The sequence below is a fragment of the Pithys albifrons genome, chromosome 1 (assembly GCF_047495875.1).
Source record: "Pithys albifrons albifrons isolate INPA30051 chromosome 1, PitAlb_v1, whole genome shotgun sequence".
Taxonomy (NCBI): domain Eukaryota; kingdom Metazoa; phylum Chordata; class Aves; order Passeriformes; family Thamnophilidae; genus Pithys; species Pithys albifrons.
The window spans coordinates 32,974,917-32,989,487 of NC_092458.1; positions in this window are offsets into that span (position 1 = coordinate 32,974,917).

Sequence of the window (14,571 nt, forward strand, 5' to 3'; positions counted from 1 at the left end):
AAGCATTAATAACACCGGGCTGGGCCATCCCAGCCACCCAAGCCGCACGGTTGGCAGAGGGACGCTGCCAGGGAAGATATCCATCTCCCACCCTGCCCTTGCCCATTGCTCTTAACAAGAGAGTTAGCTGGCGAAGGCTGTGAGTTGCTAGAGCCCAGCCACTCCCTGGAGTGACTCTTAAATACCTTATCTGCCACCCAGTGGCTCCTCTTTGGCCTGGGTAAAGCCCGAGGTCAGCAGCAGTCTCCTCACTGTAAAGCAGCACCTGCTGAAGCTCCGGCCAGTACAGGACAGGTTATGCATCCCTTAAAATAAAATGTAATAGATGCGTTTCCCACCCCTCTTGCCGTTCAGCTCCTTTGATTACAAAGGTTTCTCTCCCGAGTCAGGGGGTCCCACATGCACCCGGCATTTTCTCTTTAGCTTTCTTTCTTTCACCTTTAGTTGTCACCATGTTCAAACGATTTAGGAAAGAAAAGACAAAAGATGCAGGACTCCTTTATCACTCCTCCATGGTTTATAAGTGTCTGGTTCCCAAAACGTAGCCAGAGAATAAAAGAAACCCGCTGCTATTTGACAACTGTGATACTGTGATACATTTTGGATTTTTTTTTTAATACGAAAACTGACAGCGATTTTGCCTTTCCTCGGGATTCGTATTATTATTACTCTGGTTATTATTATTGTTTTTTAAAGTTTGTCTCGCAGAGGAAGACTTTGCCTCATGCTCCCTTCAGTCCCTTCGGGGGCTGGGAGGAACAGCAGCCCGCCAGGCCCGATGAGTTCCAGAGCAGGGGACAGGGATAGAGGGATTAGCTTTTATTATTATTTTTATATATATTATTTCCTCTCTCCAACTGAGACGATGCCTCCACGCTTTTCACCATCCCCCTGAAGTGGCCCGGCAGAGTCACCTGGGAGGAGGGGACAAGAGCTGCTGGGAAAGAAGCAAGGGGTGGGGAAGCAGGCGTCGGGGTGCCAACCTACCCCCATCCTCAAACGGCCCAGCCCAGCGGCCGAGGGGCTGGGGCGTGCGGGGGACACCCCGGCCTATCACCCGCTCGTCAGGAGCCAGGAGCGGGGCGCAAATAAAGTAAAGAGCACTAATTCCTCCTCAGAGACCCTGAGAGGAGAAGCGGCAGCCTCCCTCCCCTCCCCCAGGGCTCGTGGAAATGTGTTTTGTGTGCCGTGAATGGTGGATGTCGTCTTGTCATTGTTAATAATGTGTATGTGAACGCGATTATTTTGTACAGTTGAATTAATTTATTTTCTGACATCACCTTTTCCCCCCCCCCCTTTTTTTTCCTCCCCTGGAACAGTACAGAGCACACCAAAGAATTATCTTATTAATTTTGGTGATAGATTGTTGTTTATGATGCTGTGGTTTGTAAAAAAAAAAACAAAACAAACCAACAAAAACAAACGTTATATTTTTCAGCTTACTTGAATGAATGATGTAATATGAAACAGACTCTTCCTGCATGTCCTCCGTGCGGTGTGTTGGTGCTGATATATATATCTGTATAGTTCATAGAGATATTATATTATTAGTACAGTGCATGGTGCTGTCACTCTGGAAGCCTTTAAACGTTGTCTTTATATTGTTGTGTTGGATCTGAAGAAGGAGGTGTTACTTCAAAAACACAGAAAACTTGAATAGAAAATAATTTTTTAAAGTTCATTCGATTTGCCTTTTTATTCGTTTTTAAAGCCCATTTGAATAAATAGAAAATAATAAAGAAAGATATGGACTTTTAAAAGAATAATTTATGTAATGTAATCTTATTAGAGATATATTGGTGCTGATTTATAAACGAACTTTTTAATTTATGCATTTTTTAACAACAGATTGCACTATACATTACAACATGGCAGGGTTTATAAACTATGGCTCGGGGAGATATATCACTATTTTATGTACTTGCTACACGTAGGGTCACACAATTCCCCAACATTTTTATGACACATGATACCTCCTAAATAAAAAATGCTAATTTAAAATTTTTCATCTCTGTAAAACCCGTAAAAAGCAAAAAAAAAAAAAAAGAAGAAGAAGTTATCATGCAAATGAATAAAAATATTATTCCTACGTATTGCATGTGCCTTACTGACAGACGAGGGGAAGAGACAGACCAAAACATTCCCTTTTTCCCCCGAGGGTCAGTAGGTAGTCACATACAGTCACAGCCTCATAGCGCGGCAGGAGCAGCTCTGGGAGATTTTGGGGGTGGCTGAGATACTCCGGCTTCCGAGAGCAACGAGTGAGTAAATATGATTCTTCGGATTTACATCTGGGTTTGCACCCTGGCAGAGGAGGGTTGCTCTGGGCCGAGCCAGGCCTCCTTCCCCCTAGGCCTTGCTCCTAGGGTGTTTGCCCCTGAACCGGGCTAAGGGTGAGGGCGTGGGGGCACAGGACTCGGGAATGTCTTCTCATGATGGAGCAGTTGGGTGATCTGCTTCTGGTTTCCCGTGCACAGGGGAAAGAGAGGGATAGACACACAGATAGATAAGACACAGACAAAAGTCAGACATTCACACACAGGATATTCTTCACTTCTCTCAAGATCAGCTAGTCAGAGTATCAAATCAAATAAGTTAAAATGTTAATATATCTGTCGGGGGAAAAGAAATCTTCCTGGCAGTCTGCTTGCAGGTACTCCTGTGTTAAATAGCACTATTCTTCAGTAGTAGACTCAGAAGCAAAACTGTATGCCAAAGGATGATTCTGAAACACAGTCAGGTCAGGAAAGAAACAACTCCAGGAGATCGCTGGAATGGAGAAGAAAAAAAAAAGTTTTCCGGAGCTGAGCAAGGACACAGGTTTCTCGTTTCTAGAGAGGAAACCAGTGAAACCCCTAAAAAAATCCAGACAGAATTATGTGTCAGAGTCCTCCAGGATTATTGTTTAATTTTAAAAAATTAAATCAATTAAATAAAATTAGCCCAGGATGATTACACTCCCCGCCTCATAATTTACCAGTGCTCGAAAATGACTGGTCAAAATGTCAAGAACAGTTTCACCAAAAGGTTAGAGTGTTTTTTAAGTCAGTTTTGTTAAATGTGGTAAAGGTGAAACAGGTTGCAAAGAGTTGTTTCAAGCAGAATGACAATAACCAACATACGAAGCAGAAAAACACTCATAAATGAGGGCTCCAATCAATGGGAAAACTTATAGCTCCCTAATGAAGTTTCTCGTGAAAAGGAAGGCGACACAAAGCCACCGAGACATGAATCATTCATGGGAAATATAAAAGATAAAAGATATCTGACAATGAGCAGAACCTTGTATAGAGTGTCTAAAACAAGTTTCCCCTTCTTATTTTCTGCTTCCCCCCCTCCAGCCTCCCTCTCCTAGTGTTCCCTGCCCGCCCTATAGAGTTAACATTGACCAGTGCACGTCCTGCCCCACTTCAAAGTAATTTAGCCCAGAACGGAAGGCTTGGCGCTTGGACAATCTTCATGGTGTGTTAGGATTTCTATGGCAATTGGCAAGCAAGACGTTCCCATCTGAATATGGCTCAAAGAAAGCCACTTATTGACACCGAGTTGGCCATCATCAAAGACTTCATCTTTTCCTAGGCGAAACGTGGTCCTAGCAAACACTGTTTAAATCATCTACCTTTGTAGTCGCGGCTGGGAGACATCTCGCCACACACTATTGCTGGCGCTCGGCCCTTTAAAGGCGAGAGCGGCGTTAGAGAAGTTTGAAGGGGCTAAGAAATTTCGGGAGTGTGGGAAATGGCATTGTCGCGAGGGGGGGTGTGGATATGGATAAGCGGGCGAGTCCTCGGCGGAGCGCCGCGGGGCTGCGCCCTTCAGCGCACCCGCCGCGGGCAGGCTGCGGGACACAGCGGGGCCGGGACAGGCTGCTGCTGCTTTGCTTTACAAGGGGTGGGTGGTGGGAAGAACCAAGGATTTTTAGCGTTTTTCTCCGCGTGTTTCGTGCTTCTAGAGATGTCGCCAAGGAGTTGTGAAGTGCTGGGAAGGATAGACTGTCACACACTTTCCCCCCTCCCGTGTCCCCCAGGAAAAATATTTCCAGGTAGAGCTGACCAGGAAGGATCAGGTAGTGTGCTGGCACACACGCTCAACTCACACACGGACTCAGATGCTCCCCCCTGTCTCGGACACCCAAACGCCGGCGGGGGGCTGCTCCCCCTCCTCCCCCCCTCCTCGCCCCCCCCCCCCTCCCCCGGCATCCCGCGTACCGCCAGCACACACAACCACGCTCCCGCATTCACACACACACCACGCAAGTGCCTAATCAGGCAGGGAGAAGTTCAAAGGCAGGTTCTTTGAAATTCAAACTACTGCTTTTATGGTACATCAACATGGAGCGTTAGGATTGCTATGGCAATGAGCGCACCAAAAGCAAGCTGCATTTAAAATAGTCCACCTCGATTCGAGACACTCTATTAAGATACAGTTGCATTGACCTTTAGTTTCATGCCGTGTTAGCGCAGTCAATTTTCACTTCATCAGAACGTCTCATATTTTTTGGCCTCTCTCCCAATCCCCCCTTCTCTCCTCCCTTATTTTAGGACCCCCTCCTTCTCAACTTCAGCAGATAAACAAACAAGCAAATAAGAGGGGAAGAAGCTCCATCTCCAGCTCTTCTTCTGTTCTGCCTTCCTCTTTTTTCCCCCCACCTAAGCACTTTTATTTGCAGAGCGATTGTGCTTTGTTTATTTAATACAAGTACTGTGTGAATGGTGAAAAATAAACACGATGAAAAATAACCAAACAGATGATTCCGCCGAGTGAAAGAGCCCGGACTTAATAAAAGTGCGAAGCAGTCACCGTTGAATGAGAAATCCTTTGAAGTGGAACTTATTATAGGAAGAATACTTTTTGGTTTCCCTAACGACGCTGCTGAATTGAAAGGACTCGCCTTTGTCAACGATTTGTTCTCCTTTGCCGGGATGCCCGCAGAAATTACTTACATGGGCTGCCTTAACATGCAGCCTGCAAATCAGTAACTTCGCAGCTCAGACTCGCAGACGCCACTCTCCTAAGGACAAAAAAAAGTCAGGTGGAAAACTCCCAACCTTTCACTCAGCCTCTTATTTTGGGGGTGTGGGAGACGGAAGGAGCAAAGGGGGTTTGGGGCGAGGGGAGAGGCGAGTGTAACCGTGTAACAGCAACTCCAGTCTCCCCCCGCCCTGCCCCCCCCCGCCCCCCGGCCAGCCCCGCCCGGCTGCAGAGCACCCGGAGCGGGACCGTCCTCCACTTCGTGCCGGCCCCGACGGGAGCAGGGGGGCGGCGGAGCTCCTTCGGCAGCACCGTGCCTCTCCTTTCCCCACCCGCGCCCCCCCTTTTTTCTCCTCTGCCAAGTGATTTTCCCAGGCAGAGACATATTTAATAAGGGTCGTTTATTACCAAGGCGCTTTGAAGGGTCGCCCCCGAAGCCCTATGTCCATTAAAAACACGGAGGTGACATTTAAACCTCGTTTTAAAGGAGCTCTGGGGTAGTTCAATGAAAGGCAACTCGTTTGTCTTATGAGCTTGGAAACAACCTCCCTTCTTCTCCTTTTGACCACATGGCATAACTCAAAAACAATAGTTCAAAAGTAAAATGGCATCGTGGTGTTCAGCCTCAGACAGGCACCCATCTAGCAGGAGAGAAAAGGAATAGTCCATAACACAATGTGCTTTTTGTGTCCGACTCTGTCACAAGGATTTCGTTGTTTGCTTTAGAGGCTGCGCCTGTTATACTTTCCTGAAAGTGCTTGTGTTAAACAAGAGTTATAAGTCATCCAAAACAACAAACATTTTGATTTTCTTTGCCTAAAGGGTTTTCCCTGGCCATGGGCACCGTGAAAAAATAATGTACTTGCTGAGAAAGGAGCACCAGTAGTAGCATTACAAGCACAGTGCATTAAATATTGAATGACACGAGGAAAAAAAAAGAACTTGTCGAGGGGCACTCAGCCTTAAAGTCTTTCTTCAACTCTGTCTTCAGTGCCTGTTGGACTATTTAAGGTGGTGTTAATTAAGGGCTGCATCTGATTCCACTAGCCCTCAGCTTTGTCTTTTTGCAGCGTTCCCGTCAATAGCCCCTCTCAACCGCGGGCTTTCCCCACACGTTGGTTTAGTGGTGCATGTGTCACTTCTTATTTCGAGGCTGAAGAGAAACCCGGATCGTGCATTAAGGGCAACGAGGAGATAGTAATCAAGCAGTATTGTAGGGCTGGGGTGGGGAGGCGCGGCGGGGCAGGAGGAGGAGGAGGGTGCGCGGCTAGGGGTTGGAGCAGGGCGACAGGGAGCGGAGCTGCGGCACGGCGCCGGGGTGAAAGCCTGTTTGCACATTGCCAACAGCCTGTTTGGCAAACAAGAGGCTGGAGAGCTTAATTTGTTTCAAATTAATCGTTTTCCAAGGGGGAAAAAAAAGGAGAAGAAACTAAAACCATGCATCAAACGGCCCTCCTCCAAACCCTGCAAGCTATCAGGAGGAACTGCCTCAGGTCCCGCAGCAGCCCCGTGTGCGAGCCCACGCGAGCCTGCGTGGGGAGCCGTGGCGTGTGCCTGTGCACCTTCCTGGCTGTACCTCGGCCGCATGTAGGTAGCTGCTGGCGCTTCCCTTTGCGGGCCCGTAAATACGCTCGTCGTCCAGTGTCGGAGGCCCCGAGGGCACGCTGGGCAGCGGGGTGGGAAAGGGCAGAGCCCCCGGCAGCCATAGCAGTTGAGGGACACACAGGCTTGCTGACATCCATCGGGGCGCCTCACCTTGTATTTATCTTCTTGTACTTAGGGACCCTCTGCTCCCCTCTCCGCCAGGAGGACAGAAGCACCCTGCATTTCGGGGAGAAGCTGTGCACGGGCCCCATCCCTGCGCCCCTGACGTCGTGGGCGCTGCTCGAACCCGGGTGGAGCGACTCGCCCCTCCCTCCCCGAAAGACTTGGAGACCGAGAGGGGCTCTGGCCGTGGGAAGCATCGCCTCCTCGCTCAGAAAATACCAACAGCGGGGGCGCAAACTTGGGGACGGCTCAACTTATCTCCCCGACTCGTTTTGCAACCTGCCAAAGGCACCGGGCGTTAAAAGCAAGGGGGCGCAAAGAGATCCTTTGCAGATGTGGAGGGCGTGTGCCACCATTCCCTCCGGGGTCAGCAGGGACCCACTACCCCCATAGTGCACTCAGGGCTGAGGTGGGGCTAGGGTCCCCCGATAATTGGAAGCAGGGGGATCTGTCCTGCCCCAGGGTCGAGGAGAGGGAAGCCAAACGTGGAGCTGGGAAACCCAGTAGCAGGATTTTGTTCGTCTTCTATTTCTTTTTTTTTTTTTTTTTTTTTTTTACTCTTTGTGTTCCCCCTCTCCTTCTCGTCTTCCTTTCACTCGGCAAGCCCGTCTGAAGCGTTCCAAATGGTCTTTCAAACAAGAAAACCCTTCAAGGAAAAATGGGCACACATCCCCTTCCAGGCACCTTGCCAAAATCTCCCAAGCACCCTACCTGGCATCCTAGCTTAAGTTTCTTCAAGAAGTGTGTGTGTGTCTGAGTATGCGGGGGGGGGGGGTGTGGGGGGTGTGGAGGTTCGGGGCCTGGGGGGAGGTGGAATTACAGCCGTCCTGTAGTGGTAGACACAAGTTCAGAGCTCCACTTCCCCCCTCTTTAATTAGGCTGGGGAGAGCCGCGGAGGCGCCTGTTTGAGGCGCAAGCGAGGCGGCCGGGCCGAGCGAGTGAGTACCCAGCGCAGCCCCGACGGGACGGGGATGGGCGCCAGGGGGGGACCCGCGCCGGGGGACTCCAGACTCAGGGAGGAGAGCGTGAACAGCCGCCCCCCGGAGAAGGGATGCGGGAGGGGGGCTTGACGGTGGGAGCAGTGGGCCGAGGATGTGCCAGGGGGACTCGCTTCCCCAAACTTGCGGTGCGGGCCGCTAGAAGAGTTTGGTGAGGCCAGTGCCGGTGCTGCAAAAGTCAGCCCGACCCAGCTGTGACTTCACCTATTAGCCCCGATGTCTTTCCGAGGAGACTGGCGGAGTTAAACATCCCACAATGGGCGCTCTGGGGCGTCTCCAGCCTGACCTCTACCCGGTTTTAATAGTTTCATAGGAACTTCATTAAATCAATTACTTAGTGAGCACATCATCATTTATTTGTAATTAGCACTGAAGAGCTTGATTTTTGCAGCAGCCCCACAGCCCGGTTCCCAGCGGGGTTGGCCATGTACTACAAGCACTTTTGTTTGCTGTGTGTGTTGACTCGTGGTATTATTCGGCCGCCACAATAAAAGTGTAATCTTCACGTCTTAATCTAGCGTTCAAGGGGGAAAGGAAAACAAACACGGCGCGGAGGAGGCACCGGTTCACCGTCTCCGTGTTCCCCCCCTGGCCCGGGCCGCCGGCCCCGCTGAGCGCAGCCCGGAGCGGGACGGCGGCGGCTCCTGGGGCGTGCGGCCAGGAGGAGGGCGGAGGGACAGGAGGGTGGGACGGAGGCCGGGGCCGGAGGAGAGTAAAGGGAGGAAATGGGTCATCCGCAGCCAGGACAAAAGGGAGCGGCTCGGTGCCTTGAAGGGCATGAAATAGTGGTTGCAGCTGCGAATTGGCTGCCCGCGGCCGGGCAGGGCGTGGGCGTGCGTGTTGGGGGGAACTAGCGGGGCTCAGCGCTGGGGAGAGAGCAAGGAGGCTTTCTTTTTGGGGGGTTCGGGACAGGAAAGGGAAGGGTAGGGGCAGGGAAAGCCTCCTCGGACCATTATTGGGGAGGGTGGGAAGTATGGGGGAGAGAAGCACAACCCCTCCCACTTAAGCCTCGCTTTTCCCGCAGCCAGCGCCTTCCTATAGCGGCTCCCACGTAGACGAGGCTCCACGAGTGGGGCGCCCCACGGCTGCCCCCAGGCGACAGCCCCAGGCCTTTTCTCCCACCGCAGATGGTGGCGTAGCTGGATGGCTGTGCACCCAGGCCTGGTCCTTCCGGGCCCCGCCGGTGCGGTGAAGTGCAGGGATGCTGGGCTAACCCAAGAGGAGAGGGGCTTTGCATCCCACCTGCGTCCTCGGGCTGTGCTGGCTCCCAGAAAGGCTCCCTCCAGGCCAGCTGGGGTTTGGGAAATGGGGACTATTTTGGAATGTGTGTCAGGCGCCCGCTCACTTCCATCCCAGGGCAAGGGTGGGAGGTCGGGGAAATGAAGTCCCCTTAGAGGTGGCAGCACACCCGCAAGCTCCCGGGCTCATGCGCCCCATGCTTAGCCAGTCACTGGGGCAAGGACCCACAGGAAAAAAACCAAGGGGAGCGGGTCGGGCTGTATGTACCCCTTTTTGGAAAGAGTACCGTGTTCAGCCCTGGCGATAGCCCCACTCTTGATCCTCAGGCGCTGCCCACATTTCGGCAGTTCACCTGCAGAGGGGCTCTCTCGCCCCGCTGCCGCCCCGGCCCTTCCCCACGGAAACCCGCAGAGGAGAGCGGGACGAACAGCCCCGCCAGTACCTGCCTGGGCCGGCTCCTTCCGGCTGAGGGGTGGGGGCGCTCCTTAATTTTCACCCTCGTTACGGCGAGAACCCTAGTCCGAGGCAAGACAGGTGCAGTGGAGGGAGCAGATGTCCCCCACGCCGGAGCAGCCCCTCACCGTGCCGGCGGGCATCTCGTCGGAGCAGTGGGTCTCGACCGGCCCCGGCCCGAGCCTGGGCCTTGGGGAGCGAGGCTCGGAGTACCCCAGCAGCAAGGGCCGAAGCCGGGGGGCTGGAGGCTTTGGCAGGGCAGGGGCCGCCGTGCAGGACCGCCAGGGCGGCTGCGAGGCCGTTCGCATACGGGTGATAAACCAGGCAGGGTGGGAAATGGTGGGATGAGAGGGCGAAAAAATACCCCACTAAAACACCTCCCGCGATTCGTTCTAGTACTGAGGGTTCCAGTGAGTTCCCTAATTCACACAAATAGCATGGAAACCCCACCTAAATATCATCTGGGAGTCGGAGGGGAGAGTGGTGCTCTGCTTGCGCGGAGGAGCCGGGACGCGGCGTGACTTTAATTGCTATCTATTTTAATATTAAAGCGCTTAAGCGAGTACATCGAATATATCCAATCTCTTCTGTCCGAAAACAGCCGCCCGAGAAGCCGAGAGGGGCGGGTTTGTCGCCGGGGTTGGCATAAATGGGAGTTCCCCCGCGATGGCACTAAGAAGGTGGCGAGAGAGGCTGCGCGGCCGCGGAGGTTGCGCTGCGGCCGAGAGCCCTCCCAGCGCGGCAGCTTTCTTCGTGCCGGGCGGGAGACAGGGACAGAGTCCAAACCCCAGAGGTTAAAAAGAAGGCGTTTTCTGTGTCGTCCGCCCCCTCCTTTGCCACCCCCCACCCAAATCCTCAAATTCCCGGGGCGGCTTCGTCCACGGGGAGCGGTCATGCAGAGACGCGGGAGCTGGTACATGTTGTGGGGTAATATTTTTAGGGCATGGGACTGGAAATGGCGGGGCAACCCTGGGCTTTGCAGAGTAGGAGAGGTGCAGGTGAAGAAGGCAGCCCTGGCTGCAACAGGGGGAGTGTCAGCACGTCTGATCCCGCGGATGACACGAGTTGCTTCTGGCTGGAGGGAGAAAGAAAGAAGGACCCCACGCCATCCACCCTCCCACTCCCACAGAGCCCGAATTTGCAGGACCGGAGCCGTGGTGCGCGCTCCTGTTGTGCGCGGCTCCGAGGAGCAGAAGTGGACTGCGACAGAGCCACCTGCCCGTGGCCAGGAGCGGGTTCTGCTCGTGCCCGCGGCCCTGAGTTTTATGGAACCGCGGGCAGGCGCTCAGCCCGGACGTGTTTTAAACTTTAAACACCGTTTGGGTGTGTGGGGTCGCTGCCGCTGTGCCGTCCCGACGCCCCGCGGGAACGGGTGTCATGGGGATAGCCCGGCCCCACGGCGAGTCGCGGGCAGTGCCCATGGGAGGCGACTCGACATTCCCTGGCCCCCGACTCCGGCCCCTGCTGTCCCACGACCCGTCCTGCCTGGCCACGAGTGTTCCTGTCCGTGCCTGCCCGGCCTCGCTTGTGCCTGTGTACGCTTGTCAGTCCTGCCCACGCTTGTCCGTCCTGCCCATGCCTGTCCTCTCTTCTCGTCCTGGTTGGTCCTACTTCTTCTGCTTGTTCCTTCCTGCCCAGGTCCACTGGCCTGGCGTGACCCCCCGGACTAGCAGCCCTCAGCCTCTGGAGCTGGTGCTGTTCTCTGGCAGGGAGCTCATGTACATTTACTGGTGGCTGCACCCTCTTGCAGCCAAATTTCACCTGCAGTAAGGAGGAGGAAAGCCATCTCCCATGGAAAATGGGAGAGGAAAGGGGGTTCAACAGGGCAAATCCAGTCAGCAATCCTCTCTCTCAGACCTGGAAGTGGCTCTCCGGTCACCCACCATCACCAATTGCACTGCAGATAGTGATTGAAAGTTGGGGCCATGCTACCAAATGTTTTGCAGCAGCTGTTTAAAATTCCCCTACCCAGTTATTAAACAGAAATGAGAGTAAATTAAAATGGCAAAATAAAATGGAATAAAATCCCTTTTTTCATTCTACTAAGAGACAACACCTAATTAAGGAGTATTTCAAATTCCATAAAAATGCAGATTCTCCATGATGACATAAAACTCCTCTTTTAAAAATATAGCCAAATAAAACCAAGCCAGCTCAGACCAAGCTTAGGCACAGTGTTGATCCCAGTCCCAGCTGACCAAGGACCAGGACAGGCCAAAGACAGTGGCCTGCTGCCTTGACTCTACCTCAGCCCAGGATACCCTCGCAGTGGGGAGCCTCCTTTTGACTTTTACGTTCTCTTTTCATGCAGGACTGGGAGGCAGGCTTGGCCTAGAGCAGTTTTTCAGATTCCAAGTTTGCTGGTGGTGAGCCAGGGCAGCACCAGATGCTGTCTTCAGCAGCCATGCCCAAGTGTGCCTAACTGCCAGGGACAGCCCTTGGATCCTTTTTTCACTCTCTCCTCCAGCACAGAAGAAAAGAAAGCTTCATTTAAAACTGTTCATCATGCACATTCTGGGACCTTGGATTATTTTACGCTGTACCATCATCTGACCCAGGGCTCAGGGCAATCTGCACTAGATTTTATTAACATTTACTTTATCAGTACTTAGGTTTCTATTCCCTATTTAGCAGTGTTCATACACGAGATGCATTTGCCATTTAGTGCATCCTGCAGAGACTAGAGAAGAACAACCCAGCAATGAGATTAAACTGCCCTGACCACTGGGAGCATAGTTATGGGGTTTGATGTTTTTAGGTGGCGCCTGGATCTTCCCAGGTGAATGAACCTACCAGGCAGTGCTTAGAGAGGAAGCTTTGGGCTGGTTGCATGCAATCCAGCACCAGACTGGTCTTAAATAGAAACCAGGGAAAACGGGAAGATCTTAAGATCAAATACAAAAAGGAACTATGGGCACTGATCTCCTCCAATGGGGCAGTGAAGGAGGTGGATAGTCCCACTTTCTTGAGATGGCAATGAGCTGGCAAGCTAAGGATTTAGCAGCATTTTATAACCATGTCAATAAAGCTACTTTCATCGTTTTGTAAGGTACCATAAAGCATGAGTCTGCCTCTTGGCTGTTCCAGTTATGCTTTGTGCTCTCTCCAAATAGAGACTATTTCTGCAATGGCAACTAAACCCCTTCTAGACACAGGTAACACACACATACACACACCTTGTTCTCAGCCCTCCCTTCCAGGCAGGCACTGATCTCTCCCAAATACCCTCAGATCATGTTCATTATGAGACTAAAATCCACAGGGATTTTTCCAGGATATAGGGGAAAGAAAAACAACCTTGAAAGGAAGGCAGTATTGCTGGCATTCATCTGCCTTCTCCTCCGAGCTCTCCAAGGACACAATCAACCTCTTACCACTGTGCAGAGCACAGGGCACAGAATGGCAGCGAGGTCCCCTTTAATGGCAGGTGTGGCTTTAAATGAATGATCTGTTTTGTAGTGTTTGCTTTATTTTTATTATCTTGCCACTTAAGAAGCAGACTCCCAGCTTTCCTAGGGATCAAGGCATTGCTCCCTCGCTTTCACAGTTGCCTATCTTTTAAGGAACTAAGAATTTTACAAAACCCATTTACTAGATCTAAATCAAATTAAAAGTGTAAGTGTGGAGGATTTTGTTTTAAAAAATGGTTCTTATTGTCAGAAAAGATAGAACCAAATCATGGTCAAGTATATCTTACCTGCTGCCTTGCCAGAAGCATCACTTGCAACTTTCACATCCCCAAAGCACCTGTGAGTCTGATAAGGCAGCAGGGACAGGAGTGAGAAGCAACATGTGTCCCAACCTCTGGCTGGGCAGCTGGTCATCCCAGGTGTGGGCCTGACAATGAATGCGTGAAATTTGTTGAAATGAATGTGCAGAAACCCTGTGCTGGTCCCCAGGGGAGAAGGACATGAACATTTAGTGCACTGCCTCTGTCTGCTCCTTCAAGGAGGGCCACCTTCACTTCCTGAGAAAAGGACCCCACCTCCACCCTTGCACCACTGGGGCAGGGCCCATACTCTGACATGACACGGCATCTTCCAGCTCAGGATTCCCCATGGCAACACAACTTCTGATTCATGGAGCGCAGCAGTATCATTTGGTGTGCCTGCATGGGGCCCTGATGCTCCCCACTGACAAAAGGGGTGGATACGTGAGCTGCTGGTGACATGGATGTGCAGGTTTGTCCATGGCTGCCAGCTGTGGGAGTGAGCATAGATCAGTGCTGGCAGAAGGTGCTTGATTGATGGTTGCGTACTATGGGGGACTATGGTAGATGTGTCATGCCAGCTTCTGTGTATCCAGTCCAGAAAACCAGGGATTATATCAAAATGGCAGCTTACAACCATGCCTAAATAAAGGTGCTTTCTTGCAAGCACAGTGAACTCAGACATTTCTACATTTGTTTTCCACATTTGCATCTGTGACTTGTCTGAGCTTTGCATATTGGGGAATTTCAAAACAATCATTTGTGTTTTTTCCCTTGTTTCTGAATGAACCAGGCTCCTGCAGAAAAATAGCAGGGGGGAATATATTTCTGTTCAGGGATATAGCATTCTGGTCAAGGCATTTGGAGAATAAAAGTGTAAATGTACAAAGCTGTGAAGAGATAATACATGGGAAAATGATTTTTAAAATACAGAGGTAAAACCAGGATTACACTTTTCCAAAAGCAATTTGTAAACTGTGTGGCAATAAGATTTGGCATGGCAAGTGCAAAACTTGGCTATCCATATATAGATGCTATATGGATCCTTCACTAGGCATTTAAAATGAATTAGGGTCACAACATAATGGTGTGCAAACATTAAGGTGTGCATACATGTACATGCACAAACACAAACATACAAGTATCACACATCTTTACAATCAGCACTGTATGATTATTCCTTTGTTTTCAGGAGGTTTAGAAATTTTGAAACACTCTGATAATTTACACTTACCTATAGGGTCTCAGCCATTGGGGTGGGTACCTGGTTTCTTTCTTGGTGATGTTGATGTCATTAATTTATTTCAATGACCAGAGGGGACGTGCTATGCATTAATGATTACTTACGTGCTCTATACATATTCAGATTTTGACTCCTGAGACTGTGCACGTTTAGTTTGCCAAGAGATGCTGCTGTCTCTTCAGCAGGTGTTA